Source organism: Phyllostomus discolor, chromosome 3, assembly GCF_004126475.2.
Source record: "Phyllostomus discolor isolate MPI-MPIP mPhyDis1 chromosome 3, mPhyDis1.pri.v3, whole genome shotgun sequence".
In the NCBI taxonomy this organism is placed as follows: domain Eukaryota; kingdom Metazoa; phylum Chordata; class Mammalia; order Chiroptera; family Phyllostomidae; genus Phyllostomus; species Phyllostomus discolor.
The window spans coordinates 98,672,452-98,688,041 of record NC_040905.2 but is presented as its reverse complement, the minus strand read 5'-3'; the positions used below and the strand labels follow the sequence as shown (position 1 = coordinate 98,688,041).

Below are 15,590 nucleotides of genomic sequence, written 5' to 3'. Positions count from 1 at the left end.
TTGCAGGCCATGACCCCCAGCAACTGCACATTGATGTTTCTCTCTCTCTCCCCCCCCCCAAAATAAATAAATAAATAAATAAAAATATGCTTAAAAAATGCAGCTCCAAAACATGACCAGTACACAATTCTTTGAAAGAATAAGACTTTTGAAGTAATGACTGCTGAGAAATCTATGAATAATAATAATAATAGAGACTTTCCCTCTTATATGGAAAATATACATATACTTTTGGGGGAAAATAGGGTTTAGTACTCAGACATTACATCAAAATTAATAATAGGTAGATTAAAGAGTTAAATTGATTTTTAATTCACTAAAATACTAGTGAAAAATATCATATTTCATGGTGGAAATGAACATTCTAAATTTAATAATATTGAAATAACTCACAAATAAAAATAGCTTTACTTGCATAAAACATAGAACTTATATATGTAAATAAATCACATGGGAAACATGTACAATAAATATAATAGATGCAGAGGCAATACTTTAATATATAAAAAATTTACATACATTGAAAAGCTGCTAAGAACCAATAGGTAAATAAGTAAAGGATATAGCTAGACAATTCATCAATAGGAATATACAAATCACTAAAGACATATATAAACTTTCAACCTGATTAGGAATGGGGGAAAAAAGCAAATCAACACACAGATGTCATTTAAAAAAATTCATCAATAGAACAAGAAAATTGATTGATACAGAAACAAAACTGATGGTTGCCAGAGGGGAGAGGATTCAGAAGTACACATTTCCAGCTGTGAAATAAGTCACAGAGATGTAATGTGCAGCATAGGGAATAGAGTCAATAATATCATAATAACTATGTACAGTGACAGATGCTTACTAGACTTATTGTGATGATCACTTAGTAAGGTTACACCTGAGACTAATATAATATGGTATATTAAATACAATTAAAAATAAATTTTAAGAAAGTTTCAAAACAAAATATATTTATTGATAGATTGATATAAATTTTTAACAAGAATATCCAGTGTTAATGAGAAAAGAAACAAATGGATTTTTTCACACATTGCCTGTTTGAAATAGTCCTATTCGAACTAAAAAGGGCACAATTTTGGCATTCAAGAAAATAAGGACCACATTTGCCCTGGCTGGTGTGGCTCAGTGGATTGAGTACTGGCCTATGAACCAAAAGGTCACCAGTTTGATTCCAGGGCACATGCCTGGGTTGCGGGCCATGTCCCCAGTAGGGGGTGGTTGAGAGGCAACCACACATTGATATTTCTCTCCATCTTCTTCTCCCTCCTTTCCCCTCTCTCTAAAAAATAAATAATAAAATCTTTTTTAAAAAAGACCACAGTGGGTTGATCCATATCAAGAATATAGTAACCTAAGCATTAATAATAAATATTTAAAAAAGAAAAGTAAAGTGTCATCTTTTGACATTTCTAGGATATCAAAGCATTCTGAACATTTGGTAAAGGAAGGAAAGAATTAGCATTTATTCTGCCTTTTCTTCTATAATTTAGGATACCCAAATGTTTGATGAAATAAAGTTTATATTTTATTTATTTTTTGAATTTGTATAAGAGTTTATTTGAGCCAAACTGACAACATATGCCAGGGAACAAGCTCTCAAATGTTTTAAAGAAAGTTCTTCTTTTAAAAGAACTACACTAAAGGAATTATAGGATTAGGAAAAATTTCTGTTTGCAATCTCTAATGAAATAACAAATTTAGTCAGTCATCATTAATGACTGACTAACACATTAGGTGGAATGTTGGTGGGAACTTTATAATGGATAAACCAAGCTGACCCTACTGGTCAATCTTCACATTGCCCCAAGGATGGACAAATGTTCTGGCCTTTTGCTGTGATACAATAAGAAGCATGCCATCCCCATTGAAATACTCTTGCCCCCACATGACCCCCCTTCAAAAAAAACACTGGTTGTGTTAATTTAATCAAGCATCTATTTGGAATATCAGAAAATATGGAAGCTAGAGAAATGTGTTAAATATCATAAGGATGCAATCAACCAATGCACAACTACATCAGAATTACAACTAAACTACAGGACCATTATTAAGAATCACCAGAAATTGGCCCTGGCTGGTGTAGCTCAGTGGATTGAGCTTGGGTTGCAAACCAAAGTATCGCAGGTTCGATTCCCAGCCAGGGCACATGTCAAGGTTGCAGGCCATGGCCCCCAGCAACCACACATTCATGTTTCTCTCTCTCTCTTCTCCTTCCCTTCTCTCTCTAAAAAATAAATAAATAAATCTTAGAAAAAAAAAAGAATCACCAGAAATCGAGCTGAATGTAGGTCCTACAACTATGGAATTAAAGAAGAAGTCATATTGAGACTGGTAGGATGGGCAGAGATGCAGAATGGGCTGGTTCCACATCCATGTGTGGCAGATAAAAATCAGGAGGAATATCTTGGGGGCAAGGGGTTTCAGCCCCACACCAGGCCCCCAAGCCCAGGGTTCTAGTACCAGAAAGATAACTCCCCATAACTTCCGGCTATAAAAACCAGTAGAGTTTGAGTCTGTGGAAGACAGAAGCTTTTGGATTCCCAGACAGTTCCTCTTAAAGGGCCCACGCACAGACTTACTCAAACTCACTCCCTCTGAGTTCCAGCAGTAGGGAAGCAGCTTGAAAGGCACCATAGGAATCCAGGAAGGAACTGAATTGTCTGGCGTGAGGGTGATAGCTGAGAGGCAGCTTTCTCTCAGACAGAAGTGCTGGCAGAGGCCACTGGTTCTTTTCTGAGGCCTCTCCCCACAGAATGGGCAGGTGAGCCCCATATCTGAAACTCCATCAGCTTGGCTCACACTGTTTGCCCCACCATGGTGATTTCCTGAGGCTCTGTGCCATCCAACTTTTGAATGCACACAAGCTGTTTCCAGTACCTTTTCCATAAGAATCGCTTGTCTTGGCTCATGCTTCCAATTTTCCCAAATCCTCTCAAACAAGCAGCATCTGGCCTCAGCAAGCCTGGTACCTCTTGCTAAGTGGCCCCAGGCATGGCATGCACAACAGTTGGCTTCAATTCACAGCTTGGCCTTTCTTGGGCACCTCCACGCCCAGCATAAGTAGCAGCCATCTGCAGATCATTTTGTAGCTAATGTCAATAGTCCCAGACAGAACACAGGTGGTGGCTGACCTTGGCCTGCACTTTCTGGGAGTCCAGAGCCAGTGTACCCAGTGGAGAGCTATAGACCATGTCAGAGCACCACTACCCAACCAAAACTCCAGAAAAAGGACTAAACAAAATGAAGACAAACAATCTACTGGTTGTAATGTTCAAAACACTGGTTATAAGGAAGCTGAATGAACTTAGAGGAAGAGCAGATGAACTCAGAATGTACTTCAACAGCATGAAAAAGCATGTGGAAACCATAAAAAAGAGCCAGTCAGAAATGAAGGATACACTAATTGAAATGAAGAGTAATTTACAGGAAATCAACAGTAGAATGTATGAAGCCAAGAACCATATTAGTAATGCGGAACATAAGGAAGAAAAAAAATGCCCAATCAGAATAGCAAGAAGAAGAAAGAATCCAAAAAATATGAGGACAGTGTAAGGAGCCTCTGGGACAACCTGAAGCATACCAACATTCACATCATGGGGGTAGGTGCCAGAAGGAGAACAGAGAGAGGAAGAAATTGAAAACCTATTTGAAAAAATAATGATAGAAAACTTCCTTAACTTGGTGAAGGAAATAGACATTCAAGTCCAGGAATTGCAGAGAATCCCAAACAAGATGAACACAGAGAGGCCCACAAAGAGAGAATCTTAAAAGCACCAAGAAAGAAGCAATTACCTATCTACAAGGGAGTTCTCATAAGACTGTCAGATGATTTCTCAAAATAAACTTTGCAGGCTAGAAGGAACGGAGAAGAAATATTTAAAGTGATAAAAAGCAAAGATTTACCATTAAGATTAGTCTATCCAGCAAAGCTATCATTTAGAATTAAAGGACAGACAAACAGCTTCTCAGACAAGAAAAAGCTAAAGGAGTTCATCGTCACCAAACCAGTATTATATGAAATGTTAGTCTTCTTTAAGAAGAAGAAGAAGAACAAAAATATAAACAATAAAATGGCAATAAGAACATATCTATCAACAATTGAATCTGAAAAACAAAATAAATAAGCAGAACAGAAACAGAATCATAGATATGAGAATGTTTTGGTGGTTGCCAGATGGAAGAGGGTCAGGGGAATGGGTGGAGAGGTGAGAGGGTTAAAAAGTACAAATTGGTAGTTACAGAATAGTCATGGAGATGTAAAGTGCAGCATAGGGAATATAGTAGCCAAAGAATACATATGTATGACTCATGGACATGGACAACAGTGTGGGGATTGCCTGAGGGAGTAGGGAGGGTTTGGGTGGAGGCGGGCAAAGGGAGAAAAATTTGGACAACTATAATAGGATGATCAATAAAATATAATTTAAAACATAAATAAAATAAAATATAGGAAAAATCTTTAAGCATAAAGATATCAATCCCACCAATATTATGAGTGCCGAAATGAAGAACAACCTAAATAGGGGAACAACTCTGCAAACTAGTTATGTTTTTCATGGGATGATAACGTGGCTGTTAGAAATGGATGTTTATGAAGAGTTGTAATCATATGACAAAGTGCTTATGTTAAAATATTAAGTGCAAAAAAATAGGTCACAGGATTTTATATAAATCAGTATGTAAGTCAGCTTTTGTCATGTAACAATTCCAAATTTAGTCAGTTAAGCAATAAGTACTTATTATTTCCCTTGTTTTGTGTATCTGGATGTTTTGTGGCAGGGTCTGGATAGTCTGGAATGACCTCACTCACATGACTGGTGATTGCCAGGCTAATTGGTATAATTGCTTCATCTGGGACAGTTTATCTCTGTTTCATGTGATCTCTCATCTTCCAAAAGACTTCTCATCGAAATTTCATGGTTCCAAAGAGCAGCAAAAACAAGCACCAAGGTACAAGCACTTTTCAAGCCTGTGCTTGTCTCACATTTGCCAATGTCCCATTGGCCACAGCAAGTCAGAATAACCAAGCCCAGAGTCAGTATGGGAGGGCATTAGACAACAGCTTGCATAGAGCTGTGATTTTTTTTCAACCTTTTTCATCTTGTGGCACACATAAACTAATTTCTTAAAATTCTGCAGCATATATACATGTATTTTTTCTTTGCTGCTCTGACAAAAAAATAGGTATAATATTGATTCAGTCACACAAGATAGCTCTCGTTGTGTTGGCTGTTGTCATTTTTTAAATTTGACAGTTTAAGGGAAAAGAGGTGAGTGCCCTCATTTTTAATTACAGTTTACTTTCAATATTATTTTGTATTAGTTTCAGGTTTACAGCATAGTAGTTAGACTATCATATACTTTACAAAGTGATCCCCTCAATATTTCCAGTACCTACCTGGCACTATACATATTGTAGTTGTTATAATATTATTGACTATATTTCCTGCACTGTACTTTATATCCTCATGACTGTTCTGTAACTACCAATCTGTATTTCTTATCCCTTCATCTCTTTTAACCAGTCCCCCAGTTGTCAGAGCACAGACTGATCATCTGCTGGCAACAACCAGTCTGTTCTCTCTCTGTGTATGAGTTTGGTTCAGTGTTTGTTTGTTTGTTTTTGTTCCTTAGATTCCACATATAAGTGAAATAAAAATGTTATTAAGTGATTGTCTATGAGATATTTTTCATTTAAATACTTTGCTGTGTATTCTAAACTATTTATGGTAAATATATATATATATATATATATATATATATATATATATTAGCATTAGAAAAAATAAAGTTAGAAGGAAGAGACAGAGAAAAAATGAGGATGGAGGGAGGGAGAGAGAGAAAAGGGAGGAAGGGAGGGAAAGAAGGAAAGAGAAGAGAAAGGAAGGACTCCTGACACTGATTATAGCTGGAAAGCTGGTTGTTTTCCAGGGGCTAAATTTTCCAGAAAAGTGAAACTGGGAAGTGCAATAAAATCTAAGTGGCCTCTTTCTTCTTACTCTCTTACTCCGGGCTTGTTAGATGTGCAGAGGGCCACAAACAGCATCCAGTCCAGTTCTTGTCTTCAGCATCACTTGAAGAGACTTCTGCTCAGAGCTCTATGTGTTGGGGTGTTGTTGTCCCCCAGAGCTTTGGATGTACTTATTCCAATCCAAGCTCCAAGGCTGGAGAGTTGTGCTGATAAAAGAATCCTTTTGTTTGGAGCTGAGTGTGTGGGAAATGCACATCTTCTTCTATAAAATTTCCTCCCAAAACATCTCTTTAAATCCAGTTGCCAATCTTTTTATACCTTTGTTGGGGCAAGAACTTGAGATTCAAGTAACTCCTGTTCAGAAAATTTATAAATTCTGCATTTGGTCTAACCTTAGAATTTCTCTACCTCAAAGCCACACACATTTTGGGCTGGATAATTCTTTGTTGTGGGGGTTATCCTTTGCATTGTAGGATGTTTAGCAGCATCCCTGGCCTCTACTGACTATGTGGTTAAACCTTCCCCTTCCCCAGTTGACAACCAAATGTGTCCCTGTACATTTCCCATTACCAAATGTTTCCTCAGGGTGGTGGTGGCCAAATCACTCCAGGTTAAGAATCACCTGGCTACTGAAAGTATGGATCATGGAACAGCAGCATATCACCAGGGAACTTGTTAGAAATGTAAACTGTCAGTCTCCACCCCAAATCTGCTGAATCAGAATCTGCATTTTAACACGATGTGATTTATATGCTCATTAAGATAAAAAGCCTGTGATTTGGGTGGTGGACACATAAGACAATATACAGATCATGTGTTTTGTACCTCTGAAACTTATATAATTTTATTAACCAATGTCACCTCCGTAAATTCAATAAGAAAGAAAAAAAGATGACAGGCCTGGTCTAGCACGCCTTGTAGAGGTAGCTTCTAATGTATTTTGGTGACTCACATGAAACTGACGTTTTTAACACAAAACAAAAAATAATCAAAGCTATGGTCTGGCCCCATCAACACATGTTCCTTTGCACTGCCCCTTAGCTCAGGGCATGCACTAGAATCTCCATCAACTTTCTCGATACATATGGGTCTGGGCCCCAGACTTTCTGGTTCTACAGGTCCAGAATGGAGGTCTAGGGTCTATGTATTCTGAAATGTCTCTCCAGGTGATGTGCTCCTAGTTAAGAACCCTTGATCTAACAGTACTGGATACTTAGCTGACTCATACCAATTATTCACATTGCAAAATCTCCTGAGATGAGTAATTGGATTTAAAAAATGAGCTATGGCCCTATTTGAAAAGTACAAGGGGAATGGGGTCATATTTGGATTCTGGAGGTGGATTCTATTCTTTGGCCTCCAAATCTGGAGGACTGTGGTCTCTGGAAGTGACCAGTTGCTGAATTTACCCCCTCTCTTACCTGGAGCTGCCCTTACTTTCATCACAACCTGCATTGCACGCACCCCTGCTGAAACTCTAACCACCAAGCTCAGATGTAGCTTCCCTTTCAAGAATACCCAAGCTTGCTTATTTTCCTCCATGGCCTCAAACAAGAATGGCTGGAAAAAGTGACAGGGCAGGGTTTCTTGGAAAGCAATCTGGCCTGCATCAGCATTAATGATTAAAATGTGTCCTCATGTGGTTATTCCCAACAGAAAGCACATTCCTAAACTATTGTAACTCATCATTTAGAGATTCTACTGTTACTTTCCTCAGTTCTTGAGCTTTAAATCCTTTTTGCCCTAGAGAAGCAGACCCAGACACCACTGACTACAGGGTTCTGTAAGTCCTATAGAATATGTATGTGTGTACGTATATATGTATGTATATATGTATCTGATACCTATCATCTCTCCTTTATCATCACACCATCTCTCTATTATCATCTAGATATAGCTAGATAGTTGTAGAGGTGTTTCCATTACAAACAAATATAACACAGACTTAGAAAAGTTTGGAACATAATGAAGCTTTTACAATCCTGTTAAAGTTTAGTGGCTAGGATGTTCTTGAAGTTGTCAGGGTAACATAGAAAAGGCCAAGAACAGGCTGCTCTGTAGAATATTAGAAAACTTGACTGGCTCTCCTGTGCTCTCAGGGCCCTGGAAGCAGGCCATGAACCATTTCAGGCCCCGTCCAAGGAATGCACTTTCCTAGAATCTACAGTGTCCTCCATTTTCCTACACAAGTAGATTTTTTACTTCATGAAGAACTACAAAATTAACTAGTTTCAGTGTGATGAACATCTAACTTAAAGCTAAAGATTTACCAATTTGAGCCCAGCTAATTATTCCCATTTTTGTGTCAACTTTAAGTTTATGAGATCTGTTTCTTCTCACTGATCAGTACCTTCATTTGCATATTTTCTATTCAATTAAATATTTAAATAATGACATCAATTGCTATACTGATAATGATGACTATCAGTAAATACCGTTGGCAGCTACATAGCACCCCAAGAGTTAGCCTGAAATCATCCTGAATTAGTTGAGAGTTAAAAGTTCACATTTGGCCTTTGAAAAGTGCACTGGGAAAGTAAAAGAATGGAAAAAGATATTTCATGCAAATGGAAACAAACAAACAAAAAACTGGGTAGCAATGTACATATCAGACAAAAGAGATGTTAAAACAGTGGTGTCCAACCCGTCCGTGGCTCTTGAGCTGCATGTGGCCCAGGATGGCTATGAACTGAGCCTAACACAAAATCATAAAGTTACTTAAAACATTATGAGATTTTTTTTGTGATTACATGTTGTAATATCATGTAAAATAAATGTACATATTCTCTCACTATTTGTACACATGCATGGCTTCAGTTTTACGGCGGTGTGCGGCTTCCAGTGTGTTATCTTCCAAGCCCAGGCAGCAGAATTGACACCATCAGACATTACGTGTGCTCGTGGTGACTTAGCGAGGCAGCGATTATCAATAATATTTCAACCTGCCATTGCAATGTTAGGCATTTAATGTTATTTAGAAGTCAGGTAACCTTTCTTATTTGATTATTAAAGATATTTCCACACCTCAGTGGTGCCTCACACATCGCCTGCTATGCTTTACAATCACCCCCCTGACCCCATCACCCTGCAGGGAAGCCGGGGGGTTGTGGAAGGGCCCAAACCTTGCTTTCTATTTTCCTGTCAATTGATTTTCATAAAGTAAATAACGTCCCTTATCTATTATTATTTTTTAATCCCAGCATAGCTTCTACAATGTATCAAAAGAAAAAAGAACCCCCCAAAAGAAAAATTATGGATAAAGGAAGATTGTTCAGTGAAAAGCAGACAGATGACTACTTTTTTGTCAAGGCAAATGGTAAAGCACTCTGCTTAATTTGTAGGGAATTTGTACAAGTTTTCAAAGACTAATTTGAAAAGGCATTATATGTAAAAGCCTACTGCCAGATTCAATGCATATGAAGGATTGTGTCATAAGGACAAAATAACAGAACTGAAAAAAAGTCTGTCTTCTTAATAAAATTTTTTCAAAAAGTTACAACTCAGGCAGATTCCATTGTAAAAGTTAGTTATGTAGTAGCTTTTGCTAATGATGAGTTTATTAAGCAATGTACAGAAAGCATGGCAGATATAATTTGCCATGAAAAAAAGGGGGATATTTCTAAAATCAGTTTGTCTCACCAGACTATAGCCAGGAGAATTGAAGAAACTGGGTAATTTATTGAAAGAAGTTTGGAGAGTAAAGCTGCTAATTTTAAGTTTTATGCTTTGGCGATGGGTGATAGCACTGATGCTACAGATACGGCTCAACTTGCTATTTTTATTAGAGGTATTGATGATGAATATAATGTCATTGAAGAAATGGCTTATTTAGTGCCATTGAAAGACACAACTAAATCAAGAGATTTATATGAAGCAGTAAAAAATATGTTAAAGCAATTTTCTTTGTCTGTTGTCCACATATCTGCTAGTTACCAATGGTCCCCCGGCGAAGGGAGGTAAAAGAGAAGGACTTGTAAAATTAACAAAAGACATGCAATTGCCACCCAAAACTCACATTTGATGAAGTATCTTTGCATAGTACAAGAAAATGAATGCACAAAAGCTTTAAAAATGGATAACATCATGCAAATCATCATCAAGACTGTGAATTTCTTAAGAATCAAGGGATTGAATCATTGCCAATTCCAGGAATTCCTTAAGAGCATCATGCCGACTATGGTGGCATCATTTATTTTTTTGGAAGTAAGATGGCTAAGTTGAGGCCAAATGTTGAAAATATTTTATGATTTTTGACATGTTATCAAGTCATTTATGGTATCAAAAAACAAATACGTGTCGGAACTTGATAATGAAAATTGGTTTACAGGCTTAGCATTTTCAGTGGATTTAATCACTCATTTAAATGGGTTAAACATGTGGCTTCAAGGTGAAAACCAACTTACCAATACCATGTTTCAAACCATAACAACACTCCAGATGAAACTGAAATTATGGCAAGCTCAAATTAAAGCAAACAATTTTATGCATTTCAACACATTGGCTAAACACAGTCCTGTGAACAGTAAAAAATATACAGTCTTGCTTTTTTAATTGATACAAGAATTTGAAAACAGATTTCAAGATTTCTGGGAAAATAACCAATATTTTGCTATATTTGCAACTCCATTTCAGTCTACATAAACATGTTACCTGCCAATTTTCAAATAGAATGCATAGAACTGCAATCTGACATTCAACTTAAAGAAAAATTTGATTGTGTCTTTGTACTGTACTTTATAGGTCCCATCTTCCCAGAGACAAATACCCCTTGCTTCACAATCATGCCTTATTCATGTCATTGCTATTTGGCAGCACTTACATTTGTGAACCACTGTTTTCAAGAAGGAAACACATTAATAGTAAATTAGAACCAAAATATCTGGTGACACCTTTAGAACTCAGTGAGGCTTGCAACTACTTCTATCAAATGAGATATTGATGCACTAGTTTCTCAAATTCAATGTCAACACCCCACTTGTTTTATGTTGCCCTCTTTTCTTTTACTTTTATAATAAAATATTAACAAATCAATAAGTTTTATTGATAAGTTTTATCAATATCTAAGTTTATTACTTAGAAATATGTGTTTTCTATATTAGTGATCACAAACTTGGGGCATGCTTGATGATTTTAAAAGATTATTGAAAGTACTGCTGCATAATTAGGGTTATTATGTGAGGACATTTTTGCTTATCTGTGCTGCCAGATATCATGAAAATTATGCAAAATTATGCACTTTTTTTGAATGTCAGTTTTCATTAGTGTTTGTGTATTTAATGTGTGGCCCAAGACAACTCTTCTTCCGGTGTGGCCCAGAGACACAAAAAGATTGGACACTCCTGCTTTAAAACAAGGTTATAATATAATAAGAGACAAAGATGGACATTACATAATGATAAAGGGACTGATCCAATGAGAGGATATAACTTGTAAATTTTTATGCACACACTATTGGAGCACTTAAATATATAAAGCAAATTTTGACTGACATGAAGGGAGATATCAACAGTAATACAGTGTAATAGGGCACTTTAACATCCTATTGACATCAATGGATAGATCATCCAGATGGAAAATCAACAAGGAAACATTGGCCTTAAATGACATTAGGCTAGATGGATTTAACTGATATTTTTAGAACTTCACTCAGAAGCAACAGAATATACATTCTTTTCAAGTGCACATGGAACATTTTCCAGGATAGACCACATGTTAGGACACAAAAAAAGTCTCAATAAATTTGAGAAGATTGAAATCATACCAAGCATCTTCTCTGATCACAATGGTATGAAACTAGAAATCAATTATAAGGAGAAAACTGAAACACACACACACACACATATGAGAAGAGCTTTGGGTCTGTCATTGTGTAGTATGTGAAATGTATGAAGGTGTAGACTTTAAGACTTGAATTTAGCAAAGCCGAGGACTGTCTGTATCACAGTATCTTCAAATCTTCCTTCTAGCCCTGACTAGTGTGGCTCAGTGAGTTGAGCATCATCGTGCAAACCAAAAGGTCACTGGTTCCATTCCTAATCAGGGCATATGCCTGGGTTATGGACCAGGTCCCCAGTTGAGGGTGTGTAAGAGGCAACCAATATTTCTCTCGTGTTCTCTCTCTCCATCCTTTCCCCTCTCTATATATGTAATAAATAAAATCTTTAAAAAAACTTCTTCCTTCTATTCTCCTCAAAATCCATAGCATTATCCTCCTATCACTATAACACCTCTTGCATCATAGTGTTTATAAAGAGAGGCAGAAGTGGTGAAGATTTTTATTAATCCTTTTGAAGTCCCATCTTGTTCTTGCCTCTTATTTTGAGTCCCCTTGGCATAGGTAGCACTTGCCAATTAGGCCTGTAATAGCCTTAGGGTGATCATTTGGGTAATTTAATGACAAATATGGTAATTAAATTCTGCCCAAAGTTTGGAATCCAAACATAAAAATAAGGCAAGTTTTTACATTAGATAAATTCTGCATTTAAAAAAAAAGGACAAAGAAGACCACTTCAGCTTACGTATACCAAGCAGATAAAATTCCTGCAGAGAAAGGGAACAAAGATTATATCTGCTGGTGACTGGCCTGTGTTAGACAAGGCTCTGCCTAACGCAGGGGTGTCCAACCTTTTGGCATCTCTGGGCCACAATGGAAGAAGAGTCATCTTGGTCCATACATTAAATACATTGCAACACATAATCACACACACACAAAATCTCATAACGTTTTAAGTAAATTTACAATTTTTTGTTGGGCCATGTTCATAGCCATCCTGAGCTGCATGTGGCTTGTGGGCCTCAGGTAGGACACCCCTGGTCTAGGGGCACCAAAGGGAGTAGAGCACAATCCAAACTGTGAGCCCGTTAAAGCCAGGTGTCCAGGCTGGCTCACCTGAAATCTATTTGAGAATATGGGTTTTTAAGACTATTCAACTGCATTAGTTAGGACTCTTGGTTGTGAGTGATAGAAAACCAACTCATACTAGTTTTAGCCTAAAGGTGGGTTTATTATAAGAAACAGTGGACCTTTGGAACCTATGTATCTCTTAGATCATGGGTCTTGGAACCCATGAGTAAGAATATAGTTGTGCCTCAGAAATTACATGGAGTTAGAGACTCAACCACCACCAGCCTCTCTGTCTTGACTCTGTGCCTCTCTGTACTTCACCCCTTTTTCTAGCAATGCATCTGCTTCCAATTCTCCAGTCCATATTACCTAAAACATGGTTGTAGAGCTCCTAAATTTTATATTTTAACAACTTCAGACACCAAAATGAGGGCCTGTTTCACCTCTGTTTCAGCCTTTGGTCCAAAAATCCATGAGAAGGCTCTCATTGGATCAGCTTTGTGTCTTCCCTTAAATCAATCAGCTGTGAGCAGGGGCCAAGGTCATGTGATAGCCTGGCAGCTTGGAAGCAGAAAGCAAGGTATGGGGGCAGCAACTAGAAGGTGAGTAGTGTCAGCCAGTCATTCCCATGGGCGTCCACTGAGTCAACAATGTCACCTTTAAAAAAAAATATATATATATATATTATTGATTATGCTACTATAGTTGTCCCATTTAGTCCCATATAGTTGTCCCATTTTCCCCTGCTTTATTCCCCTCTGCCCTACACATTCCCTCTCACCTGCATTCCCCCACTTTAATTCATGTCCATGGGTCGTACATATAATTTCTTTGGCTTCTACATTTCCTACACTATTCTTAACCTCCCCCTGTCTATTTTCTACCTACCATTTATGCTACTTATTCTCTGTATCTTTTCCCCCTCTCTCTCCCTCCCAATCCCACACTGATAACCCTCCATGTGATCTCCATTTCTGTGATTCTGTTCCTATTCTAGTTGTTTGCTTAGTTTTGTTTTTTTTTTAGGTTCAGTTGTTGATAGTTGTGAGTTTGTTGTCATTTTACTGTTCATAATTTTGACCTTCTTTTTCTTAGATAAGTCCCCTTAACATTTCACATAATAAGGGCTTGGTGATGATGAACTCCTTTAACTTGACTTTATCTGGGAAGCTCTTTATCTGCCCTTCCATTCTAAATGATAGCTTTGCTGGATAGAGTAATCTTGTAGGTCCTTACCTTTCTTGACTTCAAATACTTTTTTCCAGCCCCTTCCTGCCTGAAAGGTTTCTTTTGAGGAATCAGCTGATAGTCTTATGGGAACTCCTTTCTTTGTAGGCAACTCTTTCCTTTCCTCTTGCTGCTTTTAAGATTCTCTCCTTATCTTTAATCTTGGCTAATGTAATTATGGTGTGCCTTGATGTGTTCCTCCTTGGGTTCAACTTCTTTGGGACTCTCTGAGCTTCCTGGACTTCCTGAAAGTCTATTTCCTTTGCCAGATTGGGGAAGTTCTCCTTCATTATTTGTTCAAATAAGTTTTCAATTTCTTGGTCTTCCTCTTCTCCTTCTGGCACCCCAATGATTCAGATGTTGGAACATTTAAAGATGTCCTGGAGGTTCTTAAGCCTCCCCTCTTTTTTTTTGAATTCTTGTTTCTTCATTCTATTCTGGTTGAATGTTTCTTCCTTCTGCTTCAAACTGTTGATTTGAGTCCTAGTTTCCTTCCCATCATTGTTGGTTCCCTGTAGATTTTTCTTTATTTCACATAATGTGACCTTCATTGCTTCATGGAACTTTTCTATACTGTTGAAGTACCCAGTGAGTTCCTGGAGCATCTTGATAACCAGTGTTTTGATTTATGTATCTGATAGATTGGCCATCTCTTCATCGTTTAGTTGTATTTTTTCTGGAGCTTTGAACTGTTCTTTCATTTGGGCCTTTTTTTTTTTTTTTTGGTCTCAGTGCTCCTGTTACTAATAAGGGGCAGAGCCTCAGGTGTTCACCAGGGCAAGATAACCCACGTGGCTGGATTGTGACACTGTATGTGGGGGAGGGGTCTGAGAGGGAACAATGCCACTTGCTCCACTCTCTGCCAGTTTTCAGTCACTTCCCCCATTTCCCATAATAAAATCAGGCCCTTCTGGTGCTGATTCCTGGTGGATGGGCTTGTGTACATTCTAGGACCCTGTTGGTCTCTCCAACAAACTCTCCTGTGAGGCTGGGACTTTCTCTTGCTGCTGCCTCAATCCCCACAGGTGTTTTCAGTCAGAGGCTTTGAGGTTTTATTTCCCCGCGCTGGAACCCTGGGTTGTGCAGTCTATCTTGCTCCCTAGTTGTTCCTCCTGGTTTATCTGGACGTGAATGTGGGACCACCTGGTCTGCCAGCTGCCACCTTGCCTCGAGTCCTCTCCACCTGGCTTCCCATCTCTACCCCTCCTACAGGCCTGGATGAATATTTCTTCTTTAACTCCTTGGTTTTCAGACTTCCACACAGTACAATTTTCTGTTAGTTCTGGTTGTTTTTGTTTTTAAATTTGTTGTTGTCCTTCTTTTAGTTGTGTGAGTAGGCACAGTGTATCTCCCTGTGCCTCCATCTTGGCCAGAAGTTCAATTTTGTTTATTAATTAATTTACTCATTCAAAAATATATGAATGTCTTCTGAATATAAGAGACTCATCCTAGGCCTTTTTTTTGGTAAAAATTGATGATAATTATGCTTTGATCAGCACCCCGCTCAAGTGAACAGAGTTTAGTAGACTCCAG

General features: G+C 37.9%; 1 long non-coding RNA gene across 1 annotated transcript; it reads left to right on the top strand.

Annotated features, from left to right (window-relative positions):
* Positions 1-828: 828 nt before the first annotated feature.
* LOC118499554 lies at positions 829-11,010 on the top strand. The gene is made up of 3 exons (XR_004902049.1): positions 829-841; positions 2,330-2,331; positions 10,424-11,010. It is a non-coding gene; the product is annotated as an uncharacterized LOC118499554 (long non-coding RNA).
* The last annotated feature ends 4,580 nt before the right edge of the window (positions 11,011-15,590 follow it).